Source organism: Micromys minutus, assembly GCF_963924665.1.
Source record: "Micromys minutus genome assembly, chromosome: 32".
In the NCBI taxonomy this organism is placed as follows: domain Eukaryota; kingdom Metazoa; phylum Chordata; class Mammalia; order Rodentia; family Muridae; genus Micromys; species Micromys minutus.
The window spans coordinates 19,735,051-19,757,368 of NC_137967.1; positions in this window are offsets into that span (position 1 = coordinate 19,735,051).

Consider the following 22,318-nt stretch of genomic DNA (forward strand, 5'->3'; position numbering starts at 1 on the left):
GATCTGTACAGTGAGTTCCGTATAAGCCAGGCATACATAGGAAGGCCCATCCGACTAGCCCCTCCCCATGGAAAAAGAGCCAGAGACTGGAGAAATAGCTCAGCAGTTAAGAACAGTGACCGCTCTTGCTGAGGACTCGATTCGCAGCACTCACAACCATCTGTGACTCCAGTTCCAGGAGACCTGACGCCCTTTTCAGACCTCCTGAGGTACCAGGTACACAAGACACTCATACACATAAAACAAAATAGAATTACATGTCGTTTGTTTTAAAAAGTACAAGGACTCCTGTCTCTGATTCTCTGAAATGTCCGAGAGCGTGTCTGGGACGCCAAGCTAAGGAGAATCCTAACTCAGTTTCTCCCACAGGGCAAAGGAAGGAATCCCAAGTCTTGAGCCTGCAACTCTCTGCTCTGCCGCCAGGGGTCGACTGCGCCCCGCCATTATCGGATTCTCGGCCCGGATGGGAAGGACCACGAGGGATGCTCAGGACCCAGCGGGAAGGCGGCGAGCATCAGTGCCGCAGCCAACCTGCGTCCTGACCGCCCACGGCTGTGACTTTGAGTCGTTTGTATTACTCAAGGGCGGGAAAAGTTCCTCCTAGTTCCTCCTCCTAGTTCTTCAGCATCCCCAGGTTTGCTTTCTGTGTTCAATTTCTGCACCGAGCTTTGCATATCCAGATCCTCCCACTCGCTGGGGCTTTGAGTTCAAATGATCCCACTTTTCTCACTCAACATCCCGGTCAAGCTCCTCTACTCTTCTTCCCGAATCAACCAGGGGTCCCCTCTGCCCTCCAGAAGGGATGGAGAATTGGGGGCTTGGACAAAAAAAAAAAAAAAAAAAAAAAAGAACTGGACAACAGGAGACCCTCAAAGGTTCCGCCTGCGGTGGCGAGGGTGGGGGACCGCAGTGACCAGGCTGGTGTCCCCACCCGCCTCTAAACTTAGCCGCGGTGACGGCGATCGTGGCGGGCCGGGGACACAGGGGGCCCGAGCAGAGAGGGGGACTGGCTCGCCTCGGCTGTGAGAGCCTCTATTTATAGCGCCCGGAGCCCGAAATAGCGTGGAGCAGAGCGGCCTGAATGACGCGGGAGCCGCCCGGGGCTGACTCACCCGGCCGGGAGTGGAGGCCCCCGGATAGGGGGACAGTGGAACCGGACCCGACCCCCTCGCCTTCACGGACACCTCTTCTATTAGTGCACCTCGCTGTATCCACTGGGACAGTGTGTCCGCGGATAGATAGATAGATACACAGCAAAAGATGTCTGTAGCATGAGGCACTGCAGTTGGATTAGGGAAGGGACTTCCCACCAAAGAAATTGAACCAGGTAGGCACACGTGCTCCTCACCAGGAAGAGTACTGAAATGTTTGAGACGTGGAGGCACGGACACACTGACCACAGACAGTCATCGCTCCAGAACAAGTCTTCCGTACTGCCCCACCCCCACCCCCTGGAATGTTCCCTCCGCCTGGAGTGCTTATCCCCGCCTCCGAAGACTTGAGAGCTCAGACGCTTTAGAGCGGTCCCTCTGACCTACTGGCCCGGGGAAAGTGAGCGGTACCCAGGGCAACACAAGACAGAGCTAAAGATAGATTTGATGTAGCCGATTAGCGTGAATTGAAAAGTGATGGCAAGATGCAAAAATGGACCCAACAGCAGCTTTGGCAGCAGGTGCGACGGGCTGGTGTGGCCCGGAAGCCTCGTTTGCACCCAGGAGGGTCGCACTGCAACCTTGCTTGTTGGAGAAGCTCAGCTGGACTGACAGTGCCTCCCTGTCGCCTGCATCTGGGCCACCTGGTCCTGAGGCCATGTGGATCCCAGAGCACTGAGGCTTTAGGGAGTCCGGGAGCCCTTAGCCCCGCCCCCTTGAGGGCACAATCACGTGTAGACACTTCGCAGTCTTTGTGTTTCTTTGCTGAGTTTATGGAGTCCGCAGGGACTCAGCAGCAGACCAGACGCGGCCTTAAATGGTGAGAGAGAAGGGCGGGGGCTCACTGAAGCCCAAGGATGGTGACTTGCAATGACTTAACAATTCTAAACTGGATGTGGAGGCAGGGACTCTAGGGCCAGAGGATGAAAAGTTTCAGGCCAATCTGAGCTACTCAACAAGACCCTGTCTTAACATAATCAAATAATGGCCTTAGACTAGCTCTGTTGGTACAGCATCTGCCTCACGTTCACGACGTCATGGGTTCAGTCCACGGCTACATGAAACTGTCTGTCTCAAAAACAGGTAAATACAGAACCAAACAAGTAAATAGTACTACACCCTGGTTAGATCTATACTCCACAGTAGCCAAAAACATCAGAAACAGTTGACAACTTCTTACTGAGCCCTGAAGAATGTGGTCTTTCAGTAAACTGTGCAATGCAGGTTAACATGAAATATTTTATTACTTTTTATTTTATTTATTTTCTTCTGTATATAAGTGCACTGTCGCTGTCTTCAGACACACCAGAAGAGGGCATCAGATCCCAGTACAGATGGTTGTGAGCCACCATGTGGTTGCTGGGATTTGAACTCAGGACCTCGGGAAGAGCAGTCAGTGCTCTAACCGCTGAGCCATCTCTCCAGCCCTGGAGATGACTTTCAATGCCCAGTCTGCTGCCTCTCTTCTCGAGCACTGGAGTGACAGATTAACCACATCTAGTTGTGCTGCACTGGCACAAGAAGCTTCACACACTAGGTGAGCACTCTGTCCACACACACTAGGTGAGCACTCTGTCCACACACACTAGGTGAGCACTCCGTCCACTGAGTCTCATCCCCAGCCTGGGATTTCTGATTCTGCAGATGAATAAATTGGGGCTCCGGGAGGAGGCTCGGGGAGAAGGCTCTACGGCATAGCTGGGCAGCTCCGGGGCTGGAATTAGAACCAGAGCCATCTGCCAGACTGTGATCTCCTGTCACTCAGAACGTCAGGCCACTGTCTCTGATGTCCTGTTGTAGATGGATGACATTCACCAAATGTGGCTATTTTGTTGATTTATAATATTAATTGTTATAATTATTATTAACTTATGTCTATGAATTTATTTACATTTATCAGGGAGGGGGACATGTGCACAAAACTCATGCAGCTCAAAGGACAACTTTTGGGAATGTTTCTCCTTCTTCCAGGACGATGACCACAGTGGTGGAGACTGAGCCCAGGTCATCCTGCTCCGTGTCAAGTGTCTTTACTCACTGAGCCATCCTGCTGGCCTGGTGACTTTTACTTCATTTCACTTTGTTTTTATTTTTGAGACAGGGTTTCTCAGTGTAGCCCTGGCTATCCTGGAACTTGCTCTGTAGACCAGGCTAGCCTCAGACTCATAGAGATCTGCCTGCCTCTGCTTCCCAAGTGCTAGGATTAAAGGTGTGTGCCACCACTGTCCAGCACCTGGCGACTTTTTTGTATTGAATTTTAATTCATTAATGAATTCATTAAGATCTCTTGTAGCCCAGGCTACCCTTGACTCTTGGTCCTCCTGCCTCACAGCCTCATGTGCTGGGTTGACTGGTGTAGGACACCAAGTCTGGCTGTGTTTTGTTTTGCTTTTTTTTTTTTTTTTTTTTTTTTTTTTGCAACAGGACCTTGCCATATAAGCCAGGCTGGCCAAGCAAGAAACCAAACCCTCCCCCAAATCCCAGCAATACATCTTTGTCAGTTTCTCAAGTGGTGAGGTCAGAAGTGGGAGCCACCATACTTGGCTAGAGTGTTGGCGCTGCTTGACAGTTTTACTTATTAGAGGGAGTGGAGTGCGGTCGGCACATGCCAGGGCACACACATGGAGGAAGGTCACTTCTCTCCCATCTTCACATGGGTTCCAGTGATCTCTCTCAGCTTGCCAGGCTTCCCAGTCTCGCACCTTTACCCTTTGCCCTGCCGACTCATCTCCCCAGTCAAAATCTGAGGTTTTTAGATTGTTTTGCTTTCTCCTCTACCCGCCTCCCAAAAACGGTCTTGCAGTGAAGCCCAGGTTAGGCAGGAACAGGTTACCATCATCTCTCGGGTTCTGGTCTTCTCTCAAGCTCTGCGGAACTGAGTGTTTTCTTTATAAAATGTAGACAAATGTAACTCAGTTGAAAATGTTACAGAAACTGGCAGAGCCAAGACCCCGGGAGGTGTGGCTCAGTGGGAGAGCCTCTGCTAAGAGTTCCTAATCCCACACCACCCCTCCCCTGTTGGGTCCTCTGGATTCACTTTATGAGCTCTCTCAGCCCTGGTACCCTTTGGGGATGCAATGGTAGAGGAGGCTCTGATGCTCTCTGTGGCCAAGGAACACTCAAAGGAGGAGTCACACGGAAGCACAACCATCTCTTCGACGGAGCTGGGCAGGATGAGTCTACGATGCAGTTTCAGCAACATGCTAACAAACAAATCACTAGAGAGGGGCTGGGAGAGTGGCTCAGAACAAAAAGAAAGGATGTGGTGGTGCAGGCCTTTGATCTCAGCACTCAGGAGGCAGAGGCAGGTGGATCTCTGAGTTCGACACTAGCCTGGTCTACAGAGTGAGCTCCAAGACAGCCAGGGCTACACAGAGACACCTTGTTTTTTTTTTTTTTTTTTTTTTTTTTTTTTTTTGGGGGGGGGGTGATAGAAAGCGTTGGTGAGAGTAGACCAGGACAGCCTTGAAAGCGGTGACAAAGGGCAGTGACAGACTGATACCTCTGGCTTCCTCCATCCCATCCATACAGAGGTAGACTCGGAGCATGCTCAGTGGCAGACTCCTTTCGGGACGCGGAGAGCATGAGTTTCCATCTCAGATTTGCTCAGCCCCGGCTTGGTTCCCTCCTGAGCCGGGGAGTTCACAACTTCTCAGCAGCAGCGGTGGTTAAGACTGGTGACTGTTTTAAAGTAGCAACCGCCTGTCACCTAGCACCCGCTCCCTGCCAAACTGTGGGCTGAATGCCTCCGCCACAAATGCTCACCCTCGCCCTGGAAGGGAAGGTACTGTTTGTTCTCGTACGTACCTCATTCTTAACACAGAAGGAAACCTGTCCTGCCTTCCCCTCCTCCCAGCCACGGGGCCGCGGATGATCAGGCTGCTGTTCCATTCAGGCTGTCCACCTTGTTGGGGAAGGCTCCCATCCCAACCCTCAACTCACGGGGTTACCTTGACATCAGTCTATCCCACCATTTCAGGCAAATTCACCCCAGACTGGCCCAGCTCAATCTTCGGCCCACATGTGACTGGGATTCAGGGGTAAGCATGTGACCCTGTTGGGGTCAATGAATAATGGCTGAGGCAGGAGCTTGGGCAGCTACGCGCAAGCTTGGAGTGAGCTCTTTCCTAAAACAGTATTAACGTTAGACGAGAGAACGGCTGGGGATGTGGCTTAGTGGGGAGAATCCTTGCCTGGGAACCATGAAGCTCTGGGTTTGGGGGCACAAACCTGTTCTCTCTGTGGAGAAGGAATCTTCTATGCAATGTATGGGAGCTTTACCTGTCAATAAAAAAGCCTGTGGCCAATGAGTTAAAGAGGAATTTTCAGAAGGCGGGACAGAGACGGGGAGAGAGAGAGAGGATTCTGGGAAACTGTCAGGGGTGGGAGATTTTGCCTCGGAAACAGAGGAAGGCAGTCACAAATTGAGGACCAGGTAACCAGCCACGAGGCAGTCATAGAATAGAATATACAGGACATTAAGTTACGAGCTATTGAGTTGGGGAACAGGCCCAAACTATTGGCCTAGGCATTTATCCATGTATAAATCTCAGAGTCATTATTTCTGAAAACAAGTTGGCAAGGTGAAAAAACGTGAGGTTTTAACACCTATACCTCATCACTTGGGAGGTGGAAACAGGGGATCAGAAGTTCGTGGTCATGGTTACAAGCACTGGTGGCTCTTGCACAGGGCCTGGATTTGCCCCTGTGGCGTAAATGACAGTAGCCTCGAAAGGCTCATACATTTGAACCTTTGGTTTCTAGTTGGTGGAACTGTTTGGGAAGAACTAGAAGGTGTGGCCTTAGAGGAGGTGTGGCCTTGGAAGAGGCGTGGCCCCCCAAAGGGGTGTGGCCTTGTCCCTGGTGGTGTTTCACTGGGGATGGATGGGCTTTGAAGGTTCACAAAGTCCAGGCCAAGCCCAGTCTCGCTCTCCCTGCCTGTAGCTTGTGTATCGGATGTGAGCTCTCAGTTACGGCTTCGATGCCATGCCCACTGGCCTGCTGCCACACTCCCTGACATGATGGCCATGGGTTCTAACCCTCTGAGGCCCCCAATGAAATGCTTCCTAGAGTTGCCTTGTGAGTGTTTCGTCATAGGCATCATAGGGCTAGAACAGTAACTGAGGCAGTTCCCAGCACTCACCACGCAGCTCAATAGAACCCACTACTCTAGTTTCAGGGATAATTCAAACTGGCATCCTCCTTGGGCATTGCATGATAGTGGTTCAAGTGCGTACATGCAGGCACAGAAGTCACACACATAAACTCTTTTTTTTTTTTTTTTTAAAAGATCAGTCATACCAACAACTATGCAACCCTGATGAGTCTAGTTTGATCCCCAGAACCCAGGTAAAGATGAAAGGAAAACATTATCCAGGTGATAGAACGACACTGTGGAAGCAGGGGCAGGCAGAACTCCGAGTTCCAGGCCAGCCTGGTCAACAGAGCAAGTTCCAGGACAGCTAGGGCTACACAGAGGAAGGAAGGAAGGAGGGAAGGAAGGAAGGAAGGGGGAAGAAAAGAGACCACCACACACAAGTGACACCTGTACGGAAGTACACACACACATGCAAATTTTATTTATTTATTTATTTATTTATTTATTTATGTATTTATTATGTGGAGAGCCTCCTTGGAGGACTCAGGGAGCGCTATGAAAATGCACACAGTCACCTGTCAGGGTATCAAGCAGTCCCTGGAGCTGTGATAGTTATTTTTTTCTCCTTTCTCCCTGACTTCCACTGTCCCTGTGTTTACTTATTGGGTAAGCCAATGGGTTTTCTAAACCAGGTTTTAGTCAAGGCAGCACAATTCGTGATTAACCCTGTGTCTCTCCAAGGCTCCCTCAGTTCAGAACTAGCCCTGAACTCTATTACCTGGAGTCCTGGGGACAGCATTACGATACACTCAGCATTATATCCAGGAGCCAGGAAGGCCCAGGCTCTGGCTCCTCCCCACATCTGCCATGTCGGAGCCCCTCACAGGCAGACTGTCTGTGGTGACTCAGGCTGTCACCTCCCTGTCCTCCCTGTGCACAGACATAGACTTGGGCTAGAGCCTAGCCAGAGGCTTCTCTGTGTCCTCACGGGCTGATGTGAGCCTCTCAACTCTTACACTGCCCCAAGAATGATGTTCTCGCATCGCAAACAGCATGAAGGTTAGGCTGCACCCATGGCCAAACGCCAGGCCTGGCACATGGAAAAGCCAAAAAAATGTTGGCGTCCATCAGATAAAGACACTTGTTGTCAAGTCGGAGCATAGAATTCAATCATGGGGTCCCAAGCCACAAAGTTGTCCTTTGACCTCTACCTGACCTCCAAAGCCTACAAGCAGGTTTTGTTTGGTTGGTTGGTTGGGTTTGGGTGGTCTTGTCTCTCTGTCTCTGTCTCCCTGTCCATCCCCCTGCCCTGTGTGTGTGTGTGTGTGTGTGTGTGTGTGTGTGTGTGTGTGCCTCATTACACAGCTGTGGCTAGCCTGGAACTTGACATATAAACCAGGCTGGCCTTTCTCAGAGCTATCTGCCTGCTTCTCTTCCCGAGTACTGGGACCAAAGGGCTATACTACACTGCTTGGCAAATAAAAAAACTTTTAAAGTGTATGATGTGACCTTACAGGTGGCTCGGTGGGTAAAGGTGCCCATCACAAAGACCTAGACGAGCCCATATAAAGGCACATACATACATTTGTGTACACAGTGCACGCATGCACACACACACACACACACTAATTATAAAAATAATGTAAAAGCCACTTTTTGATGGTGTAAGCCATCCCAGCACTTAGAAATCAGAGGCAAGCAGATCTCTGAGTTCAAGGCCAGCCTGGTCTACATAGTGAGACCCTGTCTCAAAAGAGAGGGAGGGAGGGAGGAAGAGAGAGAGAGAGAGAGAGAGAGAGAGAGAGAGAGAGAGAGGGGAAGAGAGAGAGAGTGTGAGAGAGGGATGGAGGGAGGGAGTGTTTGGAGAGAGAGAGAGAGAGTTTGGAGAGAGCGGACAGACAGACAGAGACAAAGACAGACAGAGGAGGGAGGAAGAAGGCAAAGACAAGCAGATCTCTGTGAGACCCTGTTTCAAAGAGGAAAAAGAGAGAGGAAGATACAAAGGGGAAGGGAAAAGAGAGAGAGGCAGAGAAGCAGAAAGATGGAGACACAGAGACAGAGATAACACAGAGGCAGAAAGACAGAGGCATAAAAAGAGAGGGGGAGGGGAGAGATCCAAGCTGAAATTGCTGGATGCTACCTTGCAGTCAGCCCATGAGCCCTTGTTGCAATCCCCCCCGAAGGAGGGGGTGTCTGCGTGCCTCGGTTTCCTTATTCCGCGATGCTCCCCCCCTCCTAACTGCGCCCGGGGCTCCTGGAAGGTTCTTTGCGGCGGTGACTCAGGCGCGTCCCCGGCTCCCCGGGCGCGCACGGCCTCGGCCACCCGCGCGCGCGCTGGGTCCATTTTTACCCGAACGCCGCTAAAAATAGTCACCGCGCTGCTGCGAAGCGGAGCCTGAAATAGCGGCCGCCAGATAAGGCAGCGACGACTCAGCGCTTCCGGGGAGCGGAAGGCACCCGGGAGGAGGCCCCGCGGTCACCGCGGCCAGCCCTACCCGGATCTGCACCCCCATCCCGCAGACGCCCCCTCCCCCAGCCCCGGCCCAGTCAGGTCCTGCATCGGTCTGTCCATCTGACTTCCGCATCTGTCTGTCCCCTGTGGGGACCGCGGCGTCCCGGGAGGCAGCTGGGCTGAGTGTTGAGAGGGTCTGATATTTGTGTTGGTGGGGTCTCCAGAGATGGTTGGAGTTGGGGTTCGCCCTGCGCCTGACTTCTGGTCCCTTGTTTTTGTTGTTTGTTTGTTTTTGAGGCAGGGTCTTGCAATGTAACCTGGCTGTCCTGGACGGCTCTCTATGTAGACCAGGCTGGCCTCGAACTCACAGAGATACATGCTGGTTGCCTTCTACCGAATGCTGGGAATGAAGGCAGGGACCATGTCTGGTCCTTTTCTGTTATTTTTTAAAAAATATTTATTGTTCATTTATTTTTAGACAGAGTCTCAATATGTAGCTCTGGCTGGCCTGGAATTCACTAAGTAGACCAGGCTATGTTTCAATTCAGAGATGTCTGACTCTGCTTCCTGAGTGCTGGGATTAAAAGTGTAGCACGCATGGCCGTTTATTTATTTATTGCTTTTGAATATGTTAAATATACGCTTTATTTATGTATTTATTTATTTTCTATGTACATCTGTGGAGGCCAGAGATGATGGTACTGCCTCCAGTTGCTTCCCATACTCTCTTCTGAGATAAGAGCTCTCAGGAAGCCTGGCTCACTTGTTGGCCACCCAGAAATCCTCTGGTCTCTGCCTCTGGAACTAACATTGTGTGCAGCCACACCCAGCTTTGTACCTGGGTGCTTGGGATTGTCAGCTGAGCCATCTCCGGGTTTCCTGCTCCACACAATTTTGGGGGCCCCTTGCTATGTCGTCCTGGCTGGTTTGGTACTTGCCAGCTTAATTTCTACGTTTTAAATGATGTATTCATGATTGTTGTTTGGGTTTATGATTGTTGTTTTAGAGACAGGGTTTCTAGTTGTAGCCCAGGCTGACTTCAAACTCACAGAGATCCACCTGCCTCTGCCTCCCGCGTGCTGGGATTAAAGGCGTACGCCCCCGTGGCCCGGGAGCATTTACTTTAACAGAAGTGTATCTGCCTGAATGAGTTTATGTGCATCGTATGCATATGGGATGCACTGGAGACCTGAAGATGGCGTCCCCTAGAATTGGAGTGACAAGGGGTTGTGAGCCACCTCAGAGTGCTAGGAACCAAACCTGCCACCTCCGCAAGAGCAGCAGACATGTTGATTGCTGAGCCATCTCCCCAGCGTTACATTTCTACTTCGATTTCTTTTTCTTGGGTAGGTTGAGGCTTCTATTGTCCAGACCAAGCCAGCCTCAAACTCTCAATCCTCCTGCCTCAGACTCCTCTGTACTATTACAGTGTGTACCCTCCCACCAGGCCGTATTTTCTTCTCTCTCTCTCTCTCTCTCTCTCTCTGTATGCGCGTGTGTGCACATGCACAGTTGATCATGTATGTACTTGTGCATGTCAAGGCCAGAGGTCAGCCTCCGGTGTCATTCCCCAGATCCTGCCCATGCATTTTATTTAGATTTTATATGCTTTTATGTTTTGTGGGTGGGTGTTGCCCCTGGCTGTTTGGTGGTACCAGTGTGTAGACACTGGGAATTGAACCTGGGTCTTCTGAAGAGCAGCTGGTGCTCTTTACCATCTCTACAGGGCTTTTCCTTTTGAGACACGGTCTCCCACTAGCCTGAAACCTGCTCAGTATCTAGCCGAGGAGCCCTAGGGATGGGTTTGCCTATCTCTGGCCTCACAGTGTCATGTTTACAAGCACAGGAGCCAAGCTGGCCCTTTTCCCTTTGTTTTTAAAGTGGATTAACTCAGATCCCGCCTTGGGTGAGGCAAGCACTTTATCAACTGAACTACCTACCAAGTCCTCATTTACTACTATTGACTGATGTCATATTCATACATATTCATGAGATATTATATCTTTTTATTTTTACCTCACTTCTATTGGACAATGATCAACATAGGCTAATCAGTATATCCACCACCTTTAACTTTTATCTTTTTCTTAGTATGAAAGGGTCTGACGTAGCCCAGGACGGCTTCAAACCAATTTTGTAGCCCGAGATAATCTTGAACTTCCATCCTGCCCCCACCTCCTGGGGACTGGGATGGCAGGTTCATGTCCCCACACACCGTGTGTCACTGTTTTAATGCTGGCCTCTGTGGGTCTTAGTCAATGGGAACTATGCATCCATGCAGCCTTCACGGTGTCTACACCATTTCTAGTGACCTGTGTGTCTAGAGACAGACATGCAGAGAGGCTCACAGAGAGACAGACAGACAGACAGGCATACAGAGACAGAGACACAGACATGCAGAGAGGCTCACAGAGAGACAGACAGACAGACAGGCATACAGAGACAGAGACACAGACATGCAGAGAGGCTCACAGAGAGACAGAGAAGGTGACGTTCAGGGAGACAAAGACATACAGAAAGAGACAGAGATGGACAGAGACACGGGGAGACAGAGACACAAAGAGATAGGGACAGAGACAGACAGACAGACATGCAGAGAAGGACACAGGGACACAGAGAAACACAGAGACACACAGGCGCTCAGAGAGAGATAGCCACACACAAATGTGGAAATGACACAGTCATTACAGTGCTTTCTGTACAGCATGAAGCCCTGCAGCCCCCAAATCACACTTTAAAATGCCAGACAGGTTTGCTGGAGAGACGGCTCAGTGGAGAGAAGTACTGGCCACTCTTGTAGAGGACACAGGTTCAATTCCCAGCACCCACACAGGTTCCCAACCATTCCCCAATCCCAGCCCCAGCAGGTCTGATGGCCTTTTCTAACCTCGTCTGACACAAACCACACGCCTGTGTACATACATACACACATGCAGGCAAAACACTCACACATAAAACAGAATTAGTAAATCTTTTTTAAAAATAATGGATATTGAAGATTTTATTTTCTTTATATATATGATAAGTACACTGTAGCTGTCCTCAGACACACTAGAAGAGGCATCGGATCCCACTACAGATGGTTGTGAGCCACCATGTGGTTGCTGGGAATTCAACTCAGGACCTATGAAAGAGCAGTCAGTGCTCTAACCACTGAGGCATCTCTTTGTAAATCTTTTTTTTTTTTTTTTAATAAGATTAAATTAAAAAAAGACAGCCCATTCATGGAAGCTGCTGAGATAGAAAATTCTCCCTCTGACAGAGGACCAGGATTGGGTAACAGTAGCCACATGACTGCTTGGAACTGTTACTCCAGTTCTGCGAATCTGACGCCCTCTCCTGGCCTCTTTAGGTACTACACACACGTGGTATACATATATTCAGTCAAAACATTCATATACATAACAACACAATAAAAATAAATAAAAAATATTTAATGCCAGCTTTTAATTCCATCTTTGTGGAGGCTGATGCAGGCGGGTCCCTGGAGCTGTGGGGCAGCCAGCCTCATTTGTTTGTGTAGCTGGGGGCCAGTGAGAGACCCTACTTAAGTGACAAGGTAGGCTGGTACCTGCAGAATGGTACTGGTTGCTGTGCTGTGGCTTTCTTTTAATACTTATTCATTTATTAATTACATATAACTACACTGTATCTGTCTTCAGACACACAAGAAGAGGGCATCAGATCCCATTACAGACGGTTGTGAGCCACCATGTGGTTGCTGGGAATTGAACTCAGGAAACTCTGGAAGAGCAGTCAGTGCTCCTAACCACTGAGCCATCTCTCCAGCCCTGTGCTGTGGCTTCTATATTGATATACACACGTGTGTATGTGTATAGGTGCACATAGAAATGCATGTTCACCCTTATGCCCACACTCATGTGCACACACACACACACACACACACACACACACACACTGGAAATTGGCTACGATCAGAGCAAGACTGGAGAGTTAGGGGACAAAATAAGGCTCCCTAGAGGATCGTCTAAAACCTTCTGATAGGAGACTCTAGAAGACTCCCTTTGGGAGGATAAGATGCTTCTACGGGGTCAGTCCCTACGTACGGAGGACCTGAGGCACCCTGAGGTGTTTAAAGCAGGAGAATGAGGAATCTAAGTGACATCTGAGGGACACACTGTGGTGCCAGCACAGTCATCAGTATGACATCAGAGTGATTCGCCACCTGCAGGCATCACTAGTTATGCCCTGGGATGAGGAGGACGGGAGGAAGTCCAAGGGATACAGGAGCTGACAGATGAGTAGTTTGTGCCCAGCCCCAAGGAAGAGTCTCTCAGAGGGCTGATGGGAAAATCCACCGATGGGTTTGGGTGACTGCTGGACAGCTTCCACTGCAGGCAATAACTGGGACAGACGAGATACCCGATAGATTTATCATTTCCACAAGTTCTAGGCTGGTCTTGAACTCGGGGCAGTCTCCCTGCTTCAGCCTCCAGAGAGCTGGGGTTACAAGCCATGGACCACCACATCCGCCTTCAATCCGGATAAATAACTGTGGCAAGAAAGCAACCAGCATTCTGTGGGCACCAGCTCACGATCTGGGACTCTGTTTACCCTCCTGGCTGATAGCTACAGCCATGAGATTGAGAACCTCCCACAGGGACATTGCTAAGCCTCCGGTCCACTTGGACCTCAGATCAGGGCCTGGATTCTCCATTGGGAGGTGCCTGAGCAAGAAAAAGCCATTCCCGACTGGCTGTGACCCGCCCACGGTGACGTAATGAGTCATCAGCGGGGATCCCGACTCAGGCCCCTCCTTGGGGGATGAGGGAGGAGACTAACCCAGGATCCGTGGCCCGGGCTGGGTTACATAACCAGTCCTCCTGTCCCTCGGGACGTCGCCGGACGTCCTGCCCCGGCTGGGGACAATGGACAGGGAGGGGTTGTCCCTCCTGGCGCCTGAAAGTAGCTAGTCTCCCCTTTCTGATTCACCCGCGTTTCCGGCTCTTTGCAACCTTCCCAGGAAGGGATTTTGGTGTCCCTAAATTCTGCTCGCGACCCTACACCCTACAATTCAGATCCCCACACACCCTGTAAATAGCTATCCTCTAATACGTCCCCCCAGTTCCTACCTTTCTAACCATCTCTTGCAGTTCCAGATCCCCCTAAATTTCTAGTTCCCACATTCCCTTTTGGCCCAGCCATCCTTAGTCTGTCTTTCAGCTCTCCCAAACAGCGCGGACCTCTCACTTGACTTTTCCTAACGTCCCCCAATATCTCTGAATCTTTTCCAAACGCCTCCTCTCTTCCCTCCAACTGACTCTTAGAAATACTTCTAGCCTCCTAGTCCCAGGTTCCTCTGTCTCCTTGAAACAGTCCCGATGTGCCTATCTTGTCTTTCCTTTCTCAAGTCAAATGACTTCCCGGGTGCCAGCCCGGCACGAGATGGCCCTGCATGCTCCCCCACTCCACTCCCCGACGCGCTCCCACGCCAAGCCCGGATTCCCAGGGCCCCACTCCCCTCGGTGGCCCAGAGACCCAATTTGCGGCTGTAAACATTGGTACCTAAGGCAACAAGCCCCGCCCCGGGGCGGGTCCTGTGGGAACCCGGCAGCCTGGGCTAGGGGAGGGCGCTTGCAAAGAGGCTGGACTGGGACCTGAGCCCAGGACGCAGGGAACAGGGGTCACCGCCATGCCATCCCTCGGCGTCCTCACCCCTGTCCCCGAGTACTGGAGTACACACAGACCCAGACACCGGTTCACAACAAGGTCAAACAGACCGCGGGACCCTGGAGCAAAACAAAACCAAACAAAAAAACCAAAAAGTAAATAAATAAAATTAATAAATAAAAACCTTAAGAGACTAGGAGACTTCAGCCACAGGGAACTGTCAGGGATGAAGCGATAAGACAGAAGCCACCCCACTGGAAGAGCAAGAACCAGCCCCAGGAGCAGACACCGAGATAGTGCTGTTAAACACAGGCAAACCCAACACACGCAGGGACGCCCCTGATATCAGGATAATCTTTTTTTTCCTCACTAGGGCCTTCCAGCCCTGTTTCTGGGACTTCCCCCTTGCCTCATCTCGGTTTCACATCTGTGAACATGGGGACCTTCATATGCAGGCCTTAGGGCAATGTCGCTGTGGTGACGATGAAGGGATTCGGAAGACCTGGAGATTGAGGCGCTGATCACCCTGCGCACCGTCCTAACGGAGTCATTCAGCGTCTGTTGAACACACTGCAGGCCAGACCCTACGCTCCGAGCTGAGAGTCTGACAAGGTGCTCTGGGTGCTTCTGAGTAGGGAAGAGGCTAGCCAACAAATTAATAGGTAATAAACATAGACAAAGCCAGGTGGTGGCGATGGCACAGTCCTCTAATCCCAGCACTCCAGAGGCAGAGGCAGGCAGATCTCTGAGTTCGAGGCCAGCCTGGTCTACAGAGCGAGTTCCTTGAATCCAGAACTATACAGAGAGACCATGTCTCTTGACATAAACAAACAAAAATAAGTAAGATAAAATAAACAAATTAAATTGTGGGAAGGATTAGAAAGTAATGAGGGTTTGTCAAGAGGAGAAGGAAGGTTGGGGTTTGTAACCTGATGATCTGAGGTCAATCCCCAAGATCCACAAGGTGAAAAGCAAGAACTGATTCCTGCAAGCATCCTCTGATCTTCACACTGGAGCTATGGCACATGCTTACGTGCACATGCATGGGCGCGCACACACACACACACACACACACACAAACGTGTAAAATAAAGATATTTTAAAAAATCTAACCAAAAGTATTTTTTAAAGGAAGGCCTAAAAAAGAAGGCAATGTTTCTGTAAATATGGGAACTGTCAGGAGAGGAACCTGTAAACATCTGAGCTGAGCGTGCCCCAATCAGAGGAAACAACCGGAAGCATAGGGGTAAATGTTTAACTTAAAAATAGAGCTTTTTCCTAGAATCCCCAAGTGAGGGATTGGGGGCGTGGCTCAGTGGTAGAGCCCCTGCCTAGAATCCCCCAGTGAGGGGCTGGGGGCGTGGCTCAGTGGTAGAGCCCCTGCCTAGAATCCCCCAATGTGTGTAGCTTCTGTAGCATTTGGAAAGCTCTAGAAGAGGCCAGAGGTGTATAGCAAGTGCAGAGAGCCTGCAAGAATAGGGAGGAGGTCAGTGTGGCAGAGGGAACTAGAGGAGGGAGTGACAGACAGGACAGGCCTGTTTAGCTGGCCACAGTGAAACCGTTGACTTTAACCCAGTACAGAGCACTTAGAGAGTTTGGGCTGAAGTGCCACATATGATCAGAATTGGTGCCACACACCTAAAACCCCAGCACTTGGAAAGTGGAGGCAGAAGAATCAAGCGTCCATCCCGGCTACGTAGAGAGTTCAAGGCCACCCGGACCTACTGAGAGCCCGTCTCAGGCAAATGAAGAGCACTATATGGGGTGGTTTTGATTCAAAGGGGGCCCACGAAGAAGACTGCAGGATGGAGGCAAAGAGACCAGTGAGGAGGTGACAACTGGGATAGTAACTAGGACTGGGAGGTGGTTGCCAGGCACAGTGGTGACATCTGTGATTCCAGCACTGGGGTGGGGGCGGGGTAGGTAGGAGGGTTCGTGCCCAAGGCCATGCAGGGTTACATGGCAAAGACCCTTTAGAACGCTGACAAGAAAGCAGGAAAGAAAAGACAGAATCAGAAGGCGTATGAACTTTAAGCTGCGGAATTTGCTGATGGTCACATTCTTGACAAGTCCTTAGCAGAGCAGCGGCTACCGTGATGTCAGACGGTGTCCATCCAGTCCCCATGCACGTCATTATTAATGCCACAGAGATGTCTTAGTGGGTAGAGGCACCTGTTGGGCAAGCCTGGTAACCTGAGGTTGGTTCCGGAACCAACATAAAGGTGGAGGAAGAAAGGAGATTTCACACACTTATTCTATGATCTCCACACAATCACTGTGGCACGAGAGTCCCCAAACACACATACTTCATACACATGTGCACACACATCACATGCACACACATTACACCACATGCACACAAATCACATTACATGCACATACATATCACATGCACACACATTATACCACATGCACACAAATCACATTACAAGCACATACATATCACATGCACAAACATACATTATACCACATGTATATACACATCACATGTACATACACATAAAGCACCACACGAACACACACATCACATGCACACACACATCTTACTACACACACACAAATCACATTACATGAAAATACATATACCCCATGCATACACATCATGTTACATACACACACATCATCACATGCACACATATGTCACACCTCAGGTACACACAAACACATCACATGCATACACACAGGCACTCACACTAATAGTACATTAAAAACACATTTTCAAAAGGAGGTGGATGCCAGCGATGGCGGCTCAATCTTTGAGCACTAGGGAGGCAGAGGCAGGTGGGTCTCTGTGAGTCTGAACCCAGCCCGGTCTACAGAGTGAGTTCCAGGACAGCCAGAGCTACACAGAGAAACCTAATAAATAATAATAATAGTAATAATATAAAAGAGAGATGGTTAGGAGAGATGGCTCTGTGATTAACAACACTGGCCGCTCTTGTAGAAAACCTGAGCTCAGCATTCGCAGCACCCACGATGGAGGCTCATAACAATCAGTTCTGGGATATTTGAACTCCTTAGATACCTGCATGCACACAGCGCACGCGCGCGCACACACACACACACACACACACACACACACACACACACCACACTTGGCGGTTAAGGGCAGAGGCTGCTCATGCAGAGGGCCTGGGTTTGATTCCCAGCACCCACATGGTGGCTCACAATCATCTGTAACTCCAGTTCCAGAGGCTCCTATGCCGCTTCCGGCCGCGTAAGGCACCAGGCACCTGACGTGTATGTGGTGTACGGGCATTCACACGGGTAAAGCACCCATATACATGGACGATTAAACACATCAACCTTTAATAAAAAAAATGTTATAGACAGAAACTAAGACCCAAAATGTCATTCATCCCGGATATACAATTCACTGACTCTGAAGAAAGAAGCCCCTAGACTCAGGCACCAAGATTTAACAAACTTCGTTTGCCTCCAGAGCTACCACCAGCGCTGCACCCTTCCATGTGGGCTTGTTCCACAGCTCTGGGGCAAGGTTCTCAGGATAACCACACCCAGCAGGGTGTTGTCCGGACCCAACAGGGAGAATGTTGCTTGACAGGCGCCAGGCTTGTCAGACATCCCCTGTGCTCACTTGGGTCACTTGCTTACAGACAGGCTGGTACAAGCCAAGGGGAGGACCCGAAGCCTTCCGTGATCAATCACAGTCCTAAAGCAGGCACGCCCCACACTTCCTGCAACAACCCATGTAACTTAGTCACAAATGTATACTGAGATGTGGCCCTGGGCTCTTGGAGATGTGTTTTCTGATGGTATGAAAACAAACGTTTTCTACCTGTCTGTTTGTCCGTGGTAGGGATAAAATCCAGAGCTTTCTGTGGGCTAGGAAAACACTCAAAGCATAAGCCACGCCCCCAGCCCCTCACTGGGGGATTCTAGGCAGGGGCTCTACCACTGAGCCACGCCGCCAGCCTCTGACTGGGGGTTTCTAGGCAGGGGCTCTCTACCAACAAGTCATTTCCCTACCCCTCACTGGGGGATTCCAGGCTGGGGATCTATCACTGAACTACATGACCATCTCTTTTTATTTCCAAACACACGTTTTGTTAGTTATTGAGGTTGGACTGGCTGTATACACCAGGCAGGTCTCAAACTTGTATTCCCCCTCCCTCAGCCTCTTAAGTGGTTGGGATACATGCTTGCACCTTGCTGCAGTTAAATGAACTCTTGTTTGTGTCCCCCCCCCAACCCCCGTGTCTTTGCAGAACCTGTCCTGTTAAGTGGCATCAGGACTTGGCTTTTGGACAAGTAACCCACAAGCAAAACACAAACCCGGAATCACACACCCAGACACACACAGAAATAACAAACTAATAAACATAAAGTTCTCAAGTAAACCCAGGACTGAACAGCAGAATGATAATTAGGTAGACAGAGGGGTTGGTGTTCTTTCAACAGTGTGCACACACATGGGCCATTCTAACTAGACACAGCCATTGCCATAGGTTGACAATCTCAGGGGCCCAGGCTCTCCTCTCCTCTCAGGGCCTCTGTAGGATGTACCAAAGACAACGTTTACATAACCTTCCCTCCGTGCAAAGCCTAAGAGCTTTACATAACATAGCATCGTGACTCACTACACAGACACAGGGCAGCGACCTGACAAGCCCCACGAGGGGAACCCCCACCCAGGACTGTTACCCGGAAATGACTCTGTGACACAGAGACCATGGGTTTCACAGAGGAGAAAGTAGGGTCAGAGAGGACAAGTCACTGGCTTAGGGTCACACAGGATTTAATATGGCAGGGGTTGTAGCCCCGCCTGCCTGTTGGTGGGCCATGATAAAAACATCACTAATAGGAGCTGGAGATATGGTTCAATGGTTATGAACAGTTGTTGCTCTTGCAGAAGTCCTGGGTTCGATTCCCAACACCCACATAGTAGTTAACAACCATCTGTAACTCCCAGGAACTTGGTGGTGCCCATTCAATGTACATAAATTAATTAATCAAAAGATATATTTAAAAAAATCATTAATGCACAACAGAGCTGCCTAATTAGTACGCCACAACGCACGAAATACAGTTCATTGCTGTTCTCCGAGCAGTTTACATTTTTATCAATCTGTTTCATGTGGGGTGAATGTGCGAGCCATGTCCCCATGTCCCGCGTGTAGAGGTCAGAAAACAACTACAAGAGTCTGTTCACTCTTGTTACCTGTGCTAAGTCCCAGAGATCGAACTCGGGTCGGTATCAATCGCCTATACCCACTGATCCCTGGCTCATTCGTTTATCCTCAAATCAGCGAGGAACAGAACCAGGTGGGTTTCTTGTTGTCATTTATTTACTTGTTCCGTAGGGTAAGCGGGCAGGTGCCGGCGTGCGCGTGTGTAGAAGTCAGAGGAAAACTTGCGGGAGTTTGCTCTCTTCTATCGTGTGGGTCCCAGGAACTCACGTCATTTTTCTCAGGCTTGGTGGCAAGTGCTTCTGCCCACTGACCACCTAGGTGGCCCACTGCCCACTTTACAGAATTTAGCGAGGTCACACTTCTCATGGTGAGAAATGTTAGGATGCCACCCCAAGAAAGAAAGGGCTCACAGGTCAAAGTCACAGTACTGGAATCCAATTTTTTTCTCACCACCACGTACATACCCAGCGCACCCGCTGCAAGCGAACCTGAACAAAAGTACAATCAACAAACACCAACATTTCAAATACTTGAGTTGAAATATCTAAGCCAGGCGGTGATGGTGCACTTGGGACTGCAACCTGGTTTTTTTCTCTCCGCTTCGAGAATGGGGGTGAGCTCAGCCCAGCCTCCAAATCCACTGACGGTCCGGGTAGTCAGGAAGGAACAGTTTTTCTCTTCCTACAGCTCCTGGGTCTCCTCTAGGGAACCAGGGAGGGCGCCTGCTACTTTAAGACGGAGAACAGTCGATTCGCGTTGCCCGGGCAGCGGCTCGGCGGTTGCCTAGCAACGTCAACAAACCACAGCGCCCGAGCGACTTCAGGCGCCCTCCCCTCGACCGTCTGCGCTGACGCAGTGACGCGGCAGCCTGTGGCACGCCGTTGCCTAGCGACGGAAAGGTTGTTTGTCCCCGGCCAAGCGGCGCGACCGCGCACAGCAGCCAGGACCAGCCGGAGCGGACAGACGGGCTCGACCCGGGGATGGCAGCGAAGGGACACCCCTGTCCCCAAATTACTATCGTCTGCTTTCTGCCTGTGCCCCCTCCTCCCCGGAGTGCCTGTCTGTACGGAGCCTCCCTCCCCTCAAACCAAAGCACAGAAAAATAGCAGCACAAAAAGAGGAGAGGCGGCCCTTCTCAAGCTTGTCACTGTGATCTCAGATCCTAGGTTTCTGGGTGCAGTGCTGGGGCAGGGGGATTGCCACCACTAGTGGAGATGGTTGAGCAATGTACGACCTGTGCACATGCACACACCTAGGGCCACAGCCCTCGCCTGCCCTCCCTTCCCTCTCCCCTGTAGGTTCCCTGCCTACCTGTCTCTCTCCGCCAGTCTGAAGCATCAAAGTTCTGTCTGAGAAGCAGTCCGTGAACTGGGAGGGTCTACGCACCCCAGCACCCCTCCTCCCAAGGCCCCCCATGCTGCAGCTTCATGTGACCAGGGCCGGGTCAAATCTCTGAGCAGAGAGAAACAGGGTGTGACCACATGAATGGAGTGAGTTCTGGAGACAGTGCCCAACTGTGTGATAGACAGAAGGTTCCCAAGGACCACAGTGGAGTGAGTGTGTGTGTGAAAGCCTGAGTACTTTTCTAGGTGAGTTTTTGTGTGTATATGTGTGTGTTTGTGTGTCTGTATGTGTACGTGAGTGTGTGCAAGTATGTCTAGGTTTGTGTGTATACGGTGTGAGCTTGTCAGTGGTGTGTGTGTGTTGGTGTGTTTGTGTGTGCATGTTTGTGTGTTGTGTGAATGTTTGCGAGTGGTATGTGTGTGTTGGTGTGTTTGTGAGTGTGTGTGTTGTGTGAAGGCCTCCCATGTGATCTGGGAAGCTGTGAATGTCTGTGGGTGACTTCACCTCTAGCAGAGGCATTCTGCCTCCAGTGATTTAACTATGTGTGCTCAGACAATCCACTCAGAGAGGCCCTGGGGCTGCAGGTCATAGAGCAGTTTGCTTAGCGTGCACAAGGCCGTGGTGGTGCAAACCTCAGAACTACGATCTCAGAACTCCCTCTGAGCACAGAACGCAACTTCTTCATTTGTTTCCTGGGTTCTTTTCTGACCGAGTCTAACATTGTGCAGACTGCTTCAAACACCATATCCGAGGAAGATCGCAATCCCTCTGCCTCCACATTCCAGGCATGCATCCTTATGCCCAGTTTAGACAGTACCAGTAATCGAACCCAGGGCTTCCTGCTTCTGGGACAAGTGCTATCCCATGGAACTATGAGTCTGGTCCCCCCCCCCTTTTTTTAAAGCTGGGTCTTCTTATAGCCCAGGCTGGCTTTGTATTTCCAATCCTCCTGCCTTAACCTCCCAAGCGGTGGGATGATAGGCCTCTGCATCCTATGCCACAACAGAGTCTACAATTTTCTGTGCTGCCTGCCCTTTGCAGTGTACCGTGTCTTGGGAGGGAAGAGCCCAGGTGTCATACACACCCTGGGTCCCCAACCCTCTGACCTTAGGGTCTGCATGTGATCTCACACCAGAGGGTCTGTCTGTTGTGAGCTTTGTCCCCACTGCTTTGGGGGCTGGAAGATACTGCCACACCCACCATAGCGTCAGCACCCACGGACTGGAGTGTTGCGACTCCCTCTGCTCTAACTCGGGGGTCTCTGTGCTCGGAATCCGCTGTTTCTCAAATGGGATGATACATCCAGGTGAAGGGCCGCGTGCCTGGAATCCCAGCACCCGCACAGAGGAATTGTCTGGCACAATTCTTATCGCATTCCAAGCTAGCAAAGGCTAGAATGAGACCCTTTTTCAAGCTTTCCCCTAAAGAAATGGCGTGTATAATCGCACCCACTCACAAGACTGTTGGTCATAAACAGGTTTGTACGGAA